This window comes from Pleurodeles waltl, chromosome 6 (assembly GCF_031143425.1).
Source record: "Pleurodeles waltl isolate 20211129_DDA chromosome 6, aPleWal1.hap1.20221129, whole genome shotgun sequence".
Taxonomy (NCBI): Eukaryota; Metazoa; Chordata; class Amphibia; order Caudata; family Salamandridae; genus Pleurodeles; species Pleurodeles waltl.
This window is the reverse complement of record NC_090445.1, coordinates 930,442,773-930,454,945: the sequence shown is the minus strand read 5'-3', so window position 1 is coordinate 930,454,945 and position 12,173 is coordinate 930,442,773.

Genomic DNA, 12,173 nt, shown 5'->3' with positions numbered 1-12,173 from the left:
AGATGCAACCCTACTCCAACTTCCTCCTGTAACTTTCTCCTCCTTTACAGACCTCCACCTAACAACTCAACATTCCCAGAAGTTTTTCTAGATACAGTCCCAATCCTTATTACATTATACTCAAACCTATGCATTCTTGGGCACCTGAGTATTTGGTTTGACAAACCCAAAATGCCCCATCCAAAAGCTATCACCACTGGCCTAGTCGCATTGAACCTACACAATCCCACACACATCGCTGGACACATCCTAGATGTCATTTTTACAAAGCCTGGACTAGTTACCATTCGTAGCATCATGCCAAACACATGGTCAGACCAACATTTTATAACTTTACGACATAAAATACCACAAATCAACACACCCCACAGCAACTTACATAAAGCACCTATCGTCCATGGAGCAATCTCAATTTTGAAGACTTAGAAACACAAATAACAGCCAACACAGATCTAGATACATTTAATTTAATTATGTTTCAAAACTTTATGAGTGGCTACAGGAAGCTTTTGATATCCTAATACCATTCCGAAAAACTAAACAGGACAAAAGAAAATCAATACCTTGGAGAAACACAGAACTTAAAAAGATAAAGCAACAAATCAGAAGGTTGCAGAGGACCTGGCTCAAAACAAACAACATTCAAGACAAACTGCAGCTACACAAACTTACCAGATTAGACAAGTCATCAATCAAAAAAGCTAAAAGAAGGTACTACTCAGACAGAATTCTAAATGCTGAATCTGCAACCAAAGAATTTTATAACATTCTCAATGTATTTCAAAAACCTACATGCATGGAAGGAAGTCATCCCACTACTTAAGATTTCACAAACAAACTGGCAACTCATTACACAACCAAGCAGACACATTGGACTCCTATTTAAAACAGAAGAAAACCCTCAATACCAACCCCTTTCCTAAAATACCCTCCAAGAATAAACCAACCCAGCCTCTAGAGTCCTTCAAACAAATATCACAAGGTGAATTTATGGATTTGGTCAAAGGTTGCCCTTCTTACCTTTGTCCACCACACATGTTCAAGAACCTTCATTTATCTACTTCTGCTGCCACACCTGTAAGAAGATTCATCAATAACTCTTTAACTACAGCAACGTTTCCTGAAGACCTGAAAAAGGCGTCCATATGTTGGTTATTAAAGAATATAAATCTAGACCCACAGGACCCCAACAACTACAGGCCAATCACAAATTGACCTTTCCTGGGCAAACTGATAGAAAGAGCAGCATTCGCCCAGATGCCACAATTCAATAAAGACAATTCCATACTTTCAGACTACCAAACTGGTTTATACCTAGGAAGAGGCACTGAAACAACACTCATAGCAATCTGGGATGATCTTAAAAACACAGTTGACCACAATGGAGTTGCTTCACTACTTCTCTTGGACCATTCGGCTGCCTTTAATACTGTTGACCATGACACCCTAATTCAAAGACTCCACGAAGCCGGCATAGGAGGGACTGCTCTCGACTGGATTACATCCTACCTTAAAAACAGAACTAATATTATCTATTCTTCACCTTCTCATCCAAACACTACCTCACAAAAGCAGGGGTCCCCCAAGGATCAATCATCTCACCTTTGCTTTTCAATATCTACATGATATCCTTACCAGAAATGATCACTGATTTTCAACTTACATGCTACAACTATGCAGATGACACCCAAATACTACTTAAATTGGAATACCCCAAAGACATTGAAAACTCACAGATCTTCAGTTGCCTCAGAGCCGTTGATCAGTGGTTGACTTGGAGCCATCTCAAACTAAGGGGCATATTTATACTCCGTTTGCGGCGGATTTGCGTCGTTTTTTTTTACGCAAATTCGACGCAAAACTAACTCCATATTTATACTCTGGCATTAGACGTATCTAGCGCCAAAGTCCATGGAGTTTGCGTCACTTTTTAGTGTGGACACCTACTTTGCGTTAATGATATGCAAGGTAGGCGTTCCCGTCTAAAAAATTGACTCCGAGGCATGTGCGCCGTATTTACACTCCCGGGCAAAAATCACGCCCGGGAGTGGGCGGGTAAAAAAAAATGACGTCCAGCCGCTTTTGCGTCGTTTTTTAGCGCCTGGTCAGGGCAGGCGTTAAGGGACCTGTGGGCTCGGAAGGAGCCCAGAGGTGCCCTCCCATGCCCCCAGGGACCCCCCTGTCACCCTTGCCCACCCCAGGAGGACGCCTAAGGATGGAGGGACCCATCCCAGGGAACATAAGGTAAGTTCAGGTAAGTATTTTTTTTTTTTTTTTGTGGCATAGGGGGGCCTGATTTGTGCCCCCCTACATGCCACTATGCCCAATGACCATGCCCAGGGGACAGAAGTCCCCTGGGCATGGCCATTGGGCAAGGGGGCATGACTCCTGTCTTTGCTAAGACAGGAGTCATTTCAATGGGGGTTGGGAGTCGAATAAAATGGCGCAAATCGGGTTGAGGCGATAATTTTGCCTCAGCCTGACTTGCCCCATTTTTGGGCGCCCAAGCTCCATATTCCCCTACGCCGGCGCTCCCTGGTGTACGTCATTTTTTTTCACGCACACCAGGCAGCGCTGCCGGCTTACGCCGGCTAACGTCATTGTATAAATATGGCGCCCGCATGGCGCTTCAGAATGACGTTAGCCGGCGTTAACTTTTTCGTCGAAAAATATAAATATGGCCCTAAATGCTTCCAAAACAGAAATACTCACATGTGGTAACTGGGAAAATTATGACCCACTGTGCGCCTGGCCTGATGATCTCGGACCACCTCCTCAACTATCCAAGGAAGTTAAAAACCTTGGAATTACCATGGACTCCAAGTTAACAATGAATGCCCAATTGGACAAATTAGCATGAATAAGCTTCATCACCTTGAGAGGCATCTTCTCCCACTGTGGATTTCCGCACAAGGTGCAGGCTACTATCTCTCTTGTACTATCCAAATTGGATTATGCCAATGACCTCTACCATGAGTCAACTCTATCTATTATTAAAAAAAAACTACAACGTGTTCAGAACTCCACTGCCAGGCTACAATTACATATAAAGCCATAATCCCACTTCTCCCCTGCCTTGAGAGCACTACACTGGTTACCCGTTGCCAAAAGATCCACCTTCAAGCTGCTTTGTATCACCCACAAAGCTGTACGTGGAACAGGACTGCTTTTTTTATAAGAAACAAAATAACCAAATACATTCAACAAAGAAACCTCCACTTAAGATTGGCACCCCACCTTAGAACACCACCAAACAAGAAAAAGACTGTAGGTGGTACATCCCTCTCCGTTAAAGCAGCCAAACTATGGAATTCATTATTCCCAAATATAAGATACACAGATAACTATCTTGTCTTCAGAAGACTACTCAACAGTTGGCTTGTTTCTTCATAACCACCACATTCAAACAGCAATGGACTGCATATGCTTATGTTGGTAAATATTTGTTGTCTGATTATGTCCATATTCTATATATTTATAGTTCTTTAGGAAATATGTATCACTACTATGTCACAACAATAAATTATACACATACTCCTTAACCCCTTCTGTGCCGCGGACGTAGTGGTTACGTCCCGCGGCACAGTGCTGCTGTGCCGAGGACGTAACCACTACGTCCTCGGCACACAGCCCAGAGGGAGCGCTCTCGCTCCCTCTGTGTGCTTCCCCCCACCCCCCCAAAGTCAGGGATGGAAGGGGAAGCCCTTCCCCTTCCACCCCCGACCCCCCCACCCCCCCATAATGACGTCAGCGCGCGATCGCGCGCTGACTTCATTATGGGGATTTCGCCGCACAGGAAGCCATTTGCTTCCTGTGCGGCGACGAGGAAAGAGGTGAGTTCCTCTTCCCGGTGGGTGGGGGGTTTGGGCTAAAGAGGCACCGGGGGAAAGGAAAGGCTTTTCCTTTCCCCCGGTGTCTCTTTGAGCATTCCTGCTGCCCGATCGCATTGCGATCGGGCAGCAGGAATGCCCACTAGACACCAGGGATTTGTTTTTTTTGTTGTTTGCTCGTGTTTCTTGCTGGCGGGGAGTGGCCCCTTGGGCAAGGGTCGCTCCCCTTGTGGGGGCAATTAGTTACGGCCATTTCTGCCCCCCTTGGGGGCAGATTGGCCTACTTTTTAGGCGGATCTGCCCCCAAGGGGGGCAGAAACCACTGGATCACCAGGGATTTATATTTTCTGTGCAGGTATGTTGGGAGGGGGTGCCCCCTTGGGCAAGGGGCGCCCCCCCCAAGGGGGCAGAGAACTGCTGGCCATTTCTGCCCCCCTTGGGGGCAGATCGGCCTATTTTTTTTAGGTCCATCTGCCCCCAAGGGGGGCAGAAGCCACTTAGGCACCAGGGATTGTGTGTGTAGTGGATGGGGGGGCGCCCCCTTGGGCAAGGGTCGCTCCCCTTTGGGGGGCATGTCTTTTAGGGCCATTTCTGCCCCCCTTGAGGGCAGATCAGCCTATTATTTTTAGGTTGATCTGCCCCAAGGGGGGCAGAAACCACTAGAACGCCAGGGATGTTTTTTTATGTGTTTATTTTTGTGGGGGGGCGTCCCCTTGGGCACGGGGCGCCCCCCCAAGGGGGGCATTGACCTGTTGGCCATTTCTGCCCCCCCTGGGGGCAGATGGGCCTATTTTTCTAGACCCACCTGCCCCCAAGGGGGGCAGAAGCCACGTAGACACCAGGGATAGTGTGTGTGTGTGTGTGTGTTAGTGGATGGGGGGGGGCTTGGGCAAGGGTCGCCCCCCACTTTGGGGGCACATGTACCCAGGCCATTTCTGCACCCCTTGGAGACAGATCAGCCTATTATTTTTAGGCTGATCTGCCCCCAAGGGGGGCAGAAACCACTAGAACGCCAGGGATTTTTTTTTATGTGTTTATTTTTGTGGGGGGGTGTCCCCTTGGGCACGGGGCGCCCCCCCAAGGGGGGCATTGACCTGTTGGCCATTTCTGCCCCCCCTGGGGGCAGATGGGCCTATTTTTCTAGACCCACCTGCCCCCAAGGGGGGCAGAAGCCACGTAGACACCAGGGATAGTGTGTGTGTGTGTGTGTGTTAGTGGATGGGGGGGGGCTTGGGCAAGGGTCTCCCCCCACTTTGGGGGCACATGTACCCAGGCCATTTCTGCACCCCTTGGAGACAGATCAGCCTACTATTTTTAGGCTGATCTGCCCCCAAGGGGGGCAGAAACCACTAGAACGCCAGGGATTTTTTTTTATGTGTTTATTTTTGTGGGGGGGCGTCCCCTCGGGCACGGGGCGCCCCCCCAAGGGGGGCATTGACCTGTTGGCCATTTCTGCCCCCCCTGGGGGCAGATGGGCCTATGTTTCTAGACCCACCTGCCCCCAAGGGGGGCAGAAGCCACGTAGACACCAGGGATAGTGTGTGTGTGTGTGTGTGTGTTAGTGGATGGGGGGGGGCTTGGGCAAGGGTCGCCCCCCACTTTGGGGGCACATGTACCCAGGCCATTTCTGCACCCCTTGGAGACAGATCAGCCTATTATTTTTAGGCTGATCTGCCCCCAAGGGGGGCAGAAACCACTAGAACGCCAGGGATTTTTTTTTATGTGTTTATTTTTGTGGGGGGGCGTCCCCTCGGGCACGGGGCACCCCCCCAAGGGGGGCATTGACCTGTTGGCCATTTCTGCCCCCCCTGGGGGCAGATGGGCCTATTTTTCTAGACCCACCTGCCCCCAAGGGGGGCAGAAGCCACGTAGACACCAGGGATAGTGTGTGTGTGTGTGTGTGTTAGTGGATGGGGGGGGCTTGGGCAAGGGTCGCCCCCCACTTTGGGGGCACATGTACCCAGGCCATTTCTGCACCCCTTGGAGACAGATCAGCCTATTATTTTTAGGCTGATCTGCCCCCAAGGGGGGCAGAAACCACTAGAACGCCAGGGATTTTTTTTTATGTGTTTATTTTTGTGGGGGGGTGTCCCCTTGGGCACGGGGCGCCCCCCCAAGGGGGGCATTGACTTGTTGGCCATTTCTGCCCCCCCTGGGGGCAGATGTGCCTATTTTTCTAGACCCACCTGCCCCCAAGGTGGGCAGAAGCCACGTAGACACCAGGGATAGTGTGTGTGTGTGTGTGTGTGTTAGTGGATGGGGGGGGGCTTGGGCAAGGGTCGCCCCCCACTTTGGGGGCACATGTACCCAGGCCATTTCTGCACCCCTTGGAGACAGATCAGCCTATTATTTTTAGGCTGATCTGCCCCCAAGGGGGGCAGAAACCACTAGAACGCCAGGGATTTTTTTTTATTTGTTTATTTTTGTGGGGGGGCGTCCCCTTGGTCACGGGGCGCCCCCCCAAGGGGGGCATTGACCTGTTGGCCATTTCTACACCCCCTGGGGGCAGATGGGCCTATTTTCTTAGGCCCACCTGCCCCCAAGGGGGCAGAAGCCACTTAGGCACCAGGGATAGTGTTGTGTGTGTTTTTTTTGTTTTTTTTTGTTTGAGGGCTGTCCCCTTTGGCAAGGGTCGCTCTCCATGGGGACACAGTACTAAAGGTATTTTCTGGCTTCCTTGGGGCAGACAGGCCTATTTTTTTAGTAGGCCCATCTGCCCCTATGACAGAATCCACTTAGGCACCAATTTCTAAAATGTTTGATGGTGGGGTGTTTGTCAACTGAAGAAGTCTTTGCATTTGTGATAAAAAAAATGTTCCTCCTTTTTGTTCTAGTTCAAAGCTTTTGCTTTATTTGCTGTGGCTCCTTGCGGTTTTGGCGGTGGTTGACCTGCAGTTTGCACAGTTGCATGTTTTAGGTAAGTAAAAACAATTTACTCCAAAGGAGTATTGTTGCCATGCATGAATGACATGTTTGTAGGGGGTGTACTAAATGCAGGATTGTGTGTGAAATTGTCCTTAGGTTTGTGCACAATGATATTTGTTTTGTCTTATTTCTAATTTGCCTTTCTTTCTTTCTTTTTAGTGGGATATCATTGGTGATTGCTGTGTAGTTGCTGGTGAATCAAGCTTTTTCAGGAAAGTGAGCGGTATAGTTTTTGAGTTTGTAACTCTTACTAACAAAGCTACACTTTGTTACTTGTCTTACACAGTGCTGGTTGTTGGTGGTGAATTTGTCCAGTTAATTTTAGCAGGAGAGATCATGGCTAGCCGCAGGATGACCGCTCAGCAGGTGGTTGGTATGCTTTTTGAGTCACAGTCTGATCATGACTATGAGACGGACTCTGCATCTGAGGCAGAGGAGGAAGTCAGAGATTCTGGCAGTGATGTTTCTGTTGGAGGGGAATCTTCTGATGATGAAGCCACACTCAGTGCAGATGAAGGTTCTGTTTTAGAGGAGGACATTGATGTGCCAATAGTGCAGCAACCTGGGGCTGAAAGGTTTCCCGTTAGAAGACCTGATGTCTGGGTTGCCCCAAACATGGAGCAGCCAGAGTTGCCTGCCTTTACTGGTCTCCCGGGGTGTAACGCCAATACAGAGAACTTTATGCCTATCAATTTCTTTGAGTTATTCATGGATGATGTGTTTTTGGAAGAGATTGTTGAGCAGACTAATTTGTATGCGGAGCAGCATTTGAGGGACAACGCTGCTAGACTTAGGCCACACTCTAGAGCTGCCCAGTGGATTCCCACAAATTTGAAGGAGCTAAAAAAGTTTTTGGGTTTGACTTTTTTGATGGGGTTGATAAGGAAGCCGTCACTGGCTTCTTATTGGTCTACTAGTCCCTTGATGGCAACAGCTATATTTCCAGCTACCATGAGTCGTAATCGGTATTTGCTTCTTCTTAGGATGCTGCATTTTGTTGACAATGCATTAGCCTTGCCACGAGATCACCCAGATTCTGACCGTCTTTTTAAGATTAGGCCTGTCCTTGATCATTTTGTAGATCGGTTTTCGGAGGTCTATGTTCGAGGCAAAGAGATAAGTGTGGACGAGTCTTTGGTCCTCTTCAAGGGTCGTTTGGTTTTTAGGCAGTACATTCCTAGCAAAAGGGCACGATATGGAATTAAATTGTATATGCTGTCTGAAAGTAGGACAGGATATGTGTATAGTTTCCGTGTGTACACTGGTAGGGATTCCAATATTGACCCCCCTGGTTGTCCTCCCACTTTTGGAGTTACTGAGAAAATAGTGTGGGATCTTGGTAGACGACTGTTCAACAAAGGTCACCATTTGTATGTAGATAACTTCTACACTGGTTTGCAGTTGTTCAAGGAATTGTTTAGAGTGGACACAGTTGCTTGTGGCACAATCCGTTCTAACCGGAAAGGCTATCCAAGGGAGCTTGTCTGTAAAAAACTTGAGAGGGGACAGTGCTGTGCCTTGCGGAACGAGGAGCTGCTAGCTTTGAAATTTTCAGACAAGAGGGATGTCTACATGCTAAGTACCATCCATGATGAGAGTACTTCCCCTGTGACTGTTTGGGGCCAGGTTGCTGAAGTGCGCAAACCTGTGTGCATTTTAGATTATAATAAGCACATGGGAGGTGTAGATAGAGTTGACCAGAGGTTGGAACCTTATACTGCTATTCGTAAGTCTTATGTTTGGTATAAGAAGTTAGCACTTCACCTCTTCCACTTAGCAATCTTCAATGCTTTTATTGTGTTTAGGGATAGGTCTCCAGACTCAAAGATGACATTTGTGAAATTTCAGGAGTCAGTGATAGAGAGCCTTATTGTGGTGGAACAGGCCAGAGTTCCTAGAGAAGCAGTGGTGGAGGATGTGGCTAGATTGAAAGATCGCCACTTTGCTGAGCACATTCCTCCCACACCCAAAAAAGACTTTCCAGCTAAGAAATGTAGAGTGTGTTTTCGAAGAGGTATCCGGAGGGAGACTCGAATGTACTGCCCAGATTGTCCTTCAAAGCCTGGGCTGTGTGTCGGTGCTTGTTTTAAGAATTACCACACCCAGAAGAATTTCTGGGAACAACCATGAGTGTAAACTCATGTCTGTTTTGTATTTTCATGTGTTTAGTTTCATGGTTAGCATTTCTGTCATGTTGTTAGTTAGAGCTTTTGTGTTTGTTGTTTTGTAATTCTTTCTACTTAGTTAGGGGTTCCTCTGTTAAAAAAAAAAAAAATATGATGCCATTGTGTGTGGAGTGGGGCTTGGCTGAGACTGTACATATTGACTTGATGTTGGCTACTGCAACACACTGCAAGCCAAACACCAGTCCACACACTCCCATCAGCTGGTGTGATTGTTGTATCAGGCATGTGGGCGTATGTAAGTGATGGGCCCTTGAGTGGCGCTGTCTGTCGATGTGAGTGTTGTAATGTGCTGGGCCCGTGGCTGGCGGTGTGAATGGCCTTGTGTGTGTCATGTATGAAAGTTGTGTGAATGGACTGTAAAGCGGTTGGTGCCTTGTCGCGGCTTTACAGCTCACGAGCTGTGAGTCATTGGTTCAGTTTTTTGCCTTTCAGTTACTAACAGTGCTTTTCATTTTTGTGAAAGCTCTTGTTAGTAAAATTTGATCCACTGAACCATCACTCACCCTCGTGCCAAATCCAACCAGTATGTGTGGTAAAAATGACCAAACCTGCTCCGCTGTAATCAGGCGTCGAAGCACACCTATGACACGCTAGGTGCCTCAGGTGGGACCCCAATGATGAAGCATGCCACCAACTTGGTTGGTGGGTGAGGGGTCTTTTTCACATAACCTAAGTGTGTTTCTTTTCAAAATTTTAGTGTTTGGCACATCACGGACGTATGTGGGCACATCAAAACGATATATTACAAAACTACCTGTGTTTGGGGGGGGAGAGGGCACCTATGTTTTTGGTCCTGTGTGCGGCCTTCATCTAGGGAAACCTACCAAACCCAGACATTTTTTAAAACTAGACACCCCAAGGAGTCTAGGGAGGAGTGGCTTGCGTGGATCCCCCAACATTTTCTTACCCAGACTCCTCTGTAAACCTCAAAATGTGCTTAAAAAAAGCATATTTTCCTGACTTTTCTTCGTACGATCACCACTCCAGCACAAAATTCCTACTCCCCAGTGTTCCCCTCAGTCTCCCAAATAAAATGACACCTCACGTATGTGGGTCCCCAAAGCAGAGTCAGTCTAAAGATGTATAAAAGAATATGTCCTTATAAACTCGCAGTACTATCCCCTGTATCTCTACAAGTTTTGGGCCTTATTCTGTTGGAGGCACCTGGCCCACCCACACAACTGAGGTATCATTTTTATCGGGAGACTTGGGGGAACGCTGGGTGGAAGGAAATTTGTGGCTCCACTCAGATTCCAGAACTTTCTGTCACCGAAATGTGTGAAAAATGGTTTTTTTTAGCCAATATTTGAGGTTTGGAAAGGATTCTGGGTAACAGAACCTGGTCAGAGCCCCTCAAGTCACCCCATCTTGGATTCCCCTGGGTCTCTAGTTTTCAGAAATGCACAGGTTTGGTAGGTTTCCCTAGGTGCTGGCTGAGCTACAGGCCAAAAACTACAGGTAGGCACTGTTTTCAATGAAAAAATGTGATGTGTCCACGCTGCGCTTTGGGGCGTTTCCAGTCGCGGGCGCTAGGCCTACCCACACAAGTGAGGTATCATTTTTATCGGGAGACGTGGGGGAACGCTGGGTGGAAGGAAATTTGTGGCCCCTCTCAGATTCCAGAACTTTCTGCCACAGAAATGTGAGGAACATGTGTTTTTTTAGCCAAATTTTGAGGTTTGCAAAGGATTCTGGGTAACAGAACCTGGTCCGAGCCACACAAATCACCCCATCTTGGATTCCCCTAGGTCTCTAGTTTTCAGAAATGCACAGGTTTGGTAGGTTTCCCTAGGTGGCGGCTGAGCTACAGGCCAAAATCTACAGGTAGGCACTTTGCTAAAAACAGGTCTGTTTTCTGTGATGTGTCCACGTTGCGCTTTGGGGCGTTTCCTGTCGCGGGCGCTAGGCCTACCCACACAAGTGAGGTATCATTTTTATCGGGAGACGTGGGGGAACGCTGGGTGGAAGGAAATTTGTGGCTCCTCTCAGATTCCAGAACTTTCTGCCACAGAAATGTGAGGAACATGTGTTTTTTTAGCCAATTTTTGAGCTTTGCAAAGGATTCTGGGTAACAGAACCTGGTCCGAGCCCCGCCAGTCACCCCTCCTTGGATTCCCCTAGGTCTCTAGTTTTCAGAAATGCACAGGTTTGGTAGGTTTCCCTAGGTGGCGGCTGAGCTACAGGCCAAAATCTACAGGTAGGCACTTCGCTAAAAACAGGTCTGTTTTCTTCCAAAATTTTGGTGGTGTCCACGTTGCGCTTTGGGGCGTTTCCTGTCGCGGGCGCTAGGCCTACCCACACAAGTGAGGTATCATTTTTATCGGGAGACGTGGGGGAACGCTGGGTGGAAGGAAATTTGTGGCTCCTCTCAGATTCCAGAACTTTCTGCCAAAGAAATGTGAGGAACATGTTTTTTTTTAGCCAATTTTTGAGCTTTGCAAAGGATTCTGGGTAACAGAACCTGGTCCGAGCCCCGCCAGTCACCCCTCCTTGGATTCCCCTAGGTCTCTAGTTTTCAGAAATGTACAGGTTTGGTAGGTTTCCCTAGGTGCCGGCTGAGCTAGAGGCCAAAATCTACAGGTAGTCACTTCGCAAAAAACACCTCTGTTTTCTTCCAAAATTTTGGTGGTGTCCACGTTGCGCTTTGGGGCGTTTCCTGTCGCGGGCGCTAGGCCTACCCACGCAAGTGAGGTATCATTTTTATCGGGAGACTTGGGGGAACGCTGGGTAGAAGGAAATTTGTGGCTCCTCCCAGATTCCAGAACTTTCTGCCACAGAAATGTGAGGAACATGTGTTTTTTTAGCCAATTTTTGAGCTTTGCAAAGGATTCTGGGTAACAGAACCTGGTCCGAGCCCCGCCAGTCACCCCTCCTTGGATTCCCCTAGGTCTCTAGTTTTCAGAAATGCACAGGTTTGGTAGGTTTCCCTAGGTGGCGGCTGAGCTACAGGCCAAAATCTACAGGTAGGCACTTTGCTAAAAACAGGTCTGTTTTCTGTGATGTGTCCACGTTGCGCTTTGGGGCGTTTCCTGTCGCGGGCGCTAGGCCTACCCACACAAGTGAGGTATCATTTTTATCGGGAGACGTGGGGGAACGCTGGGTGGAAGGAAATTTGTGGCTCCTCTCAGATTCCAGAACTTTCTGCCACAGAAATGTGAGGAACATGTGTTTTTTTAGCCAATTTTTGAGCTTTGCAAAGGATTCTGGGTAACAGAACCTGGTCCGAGCCCCG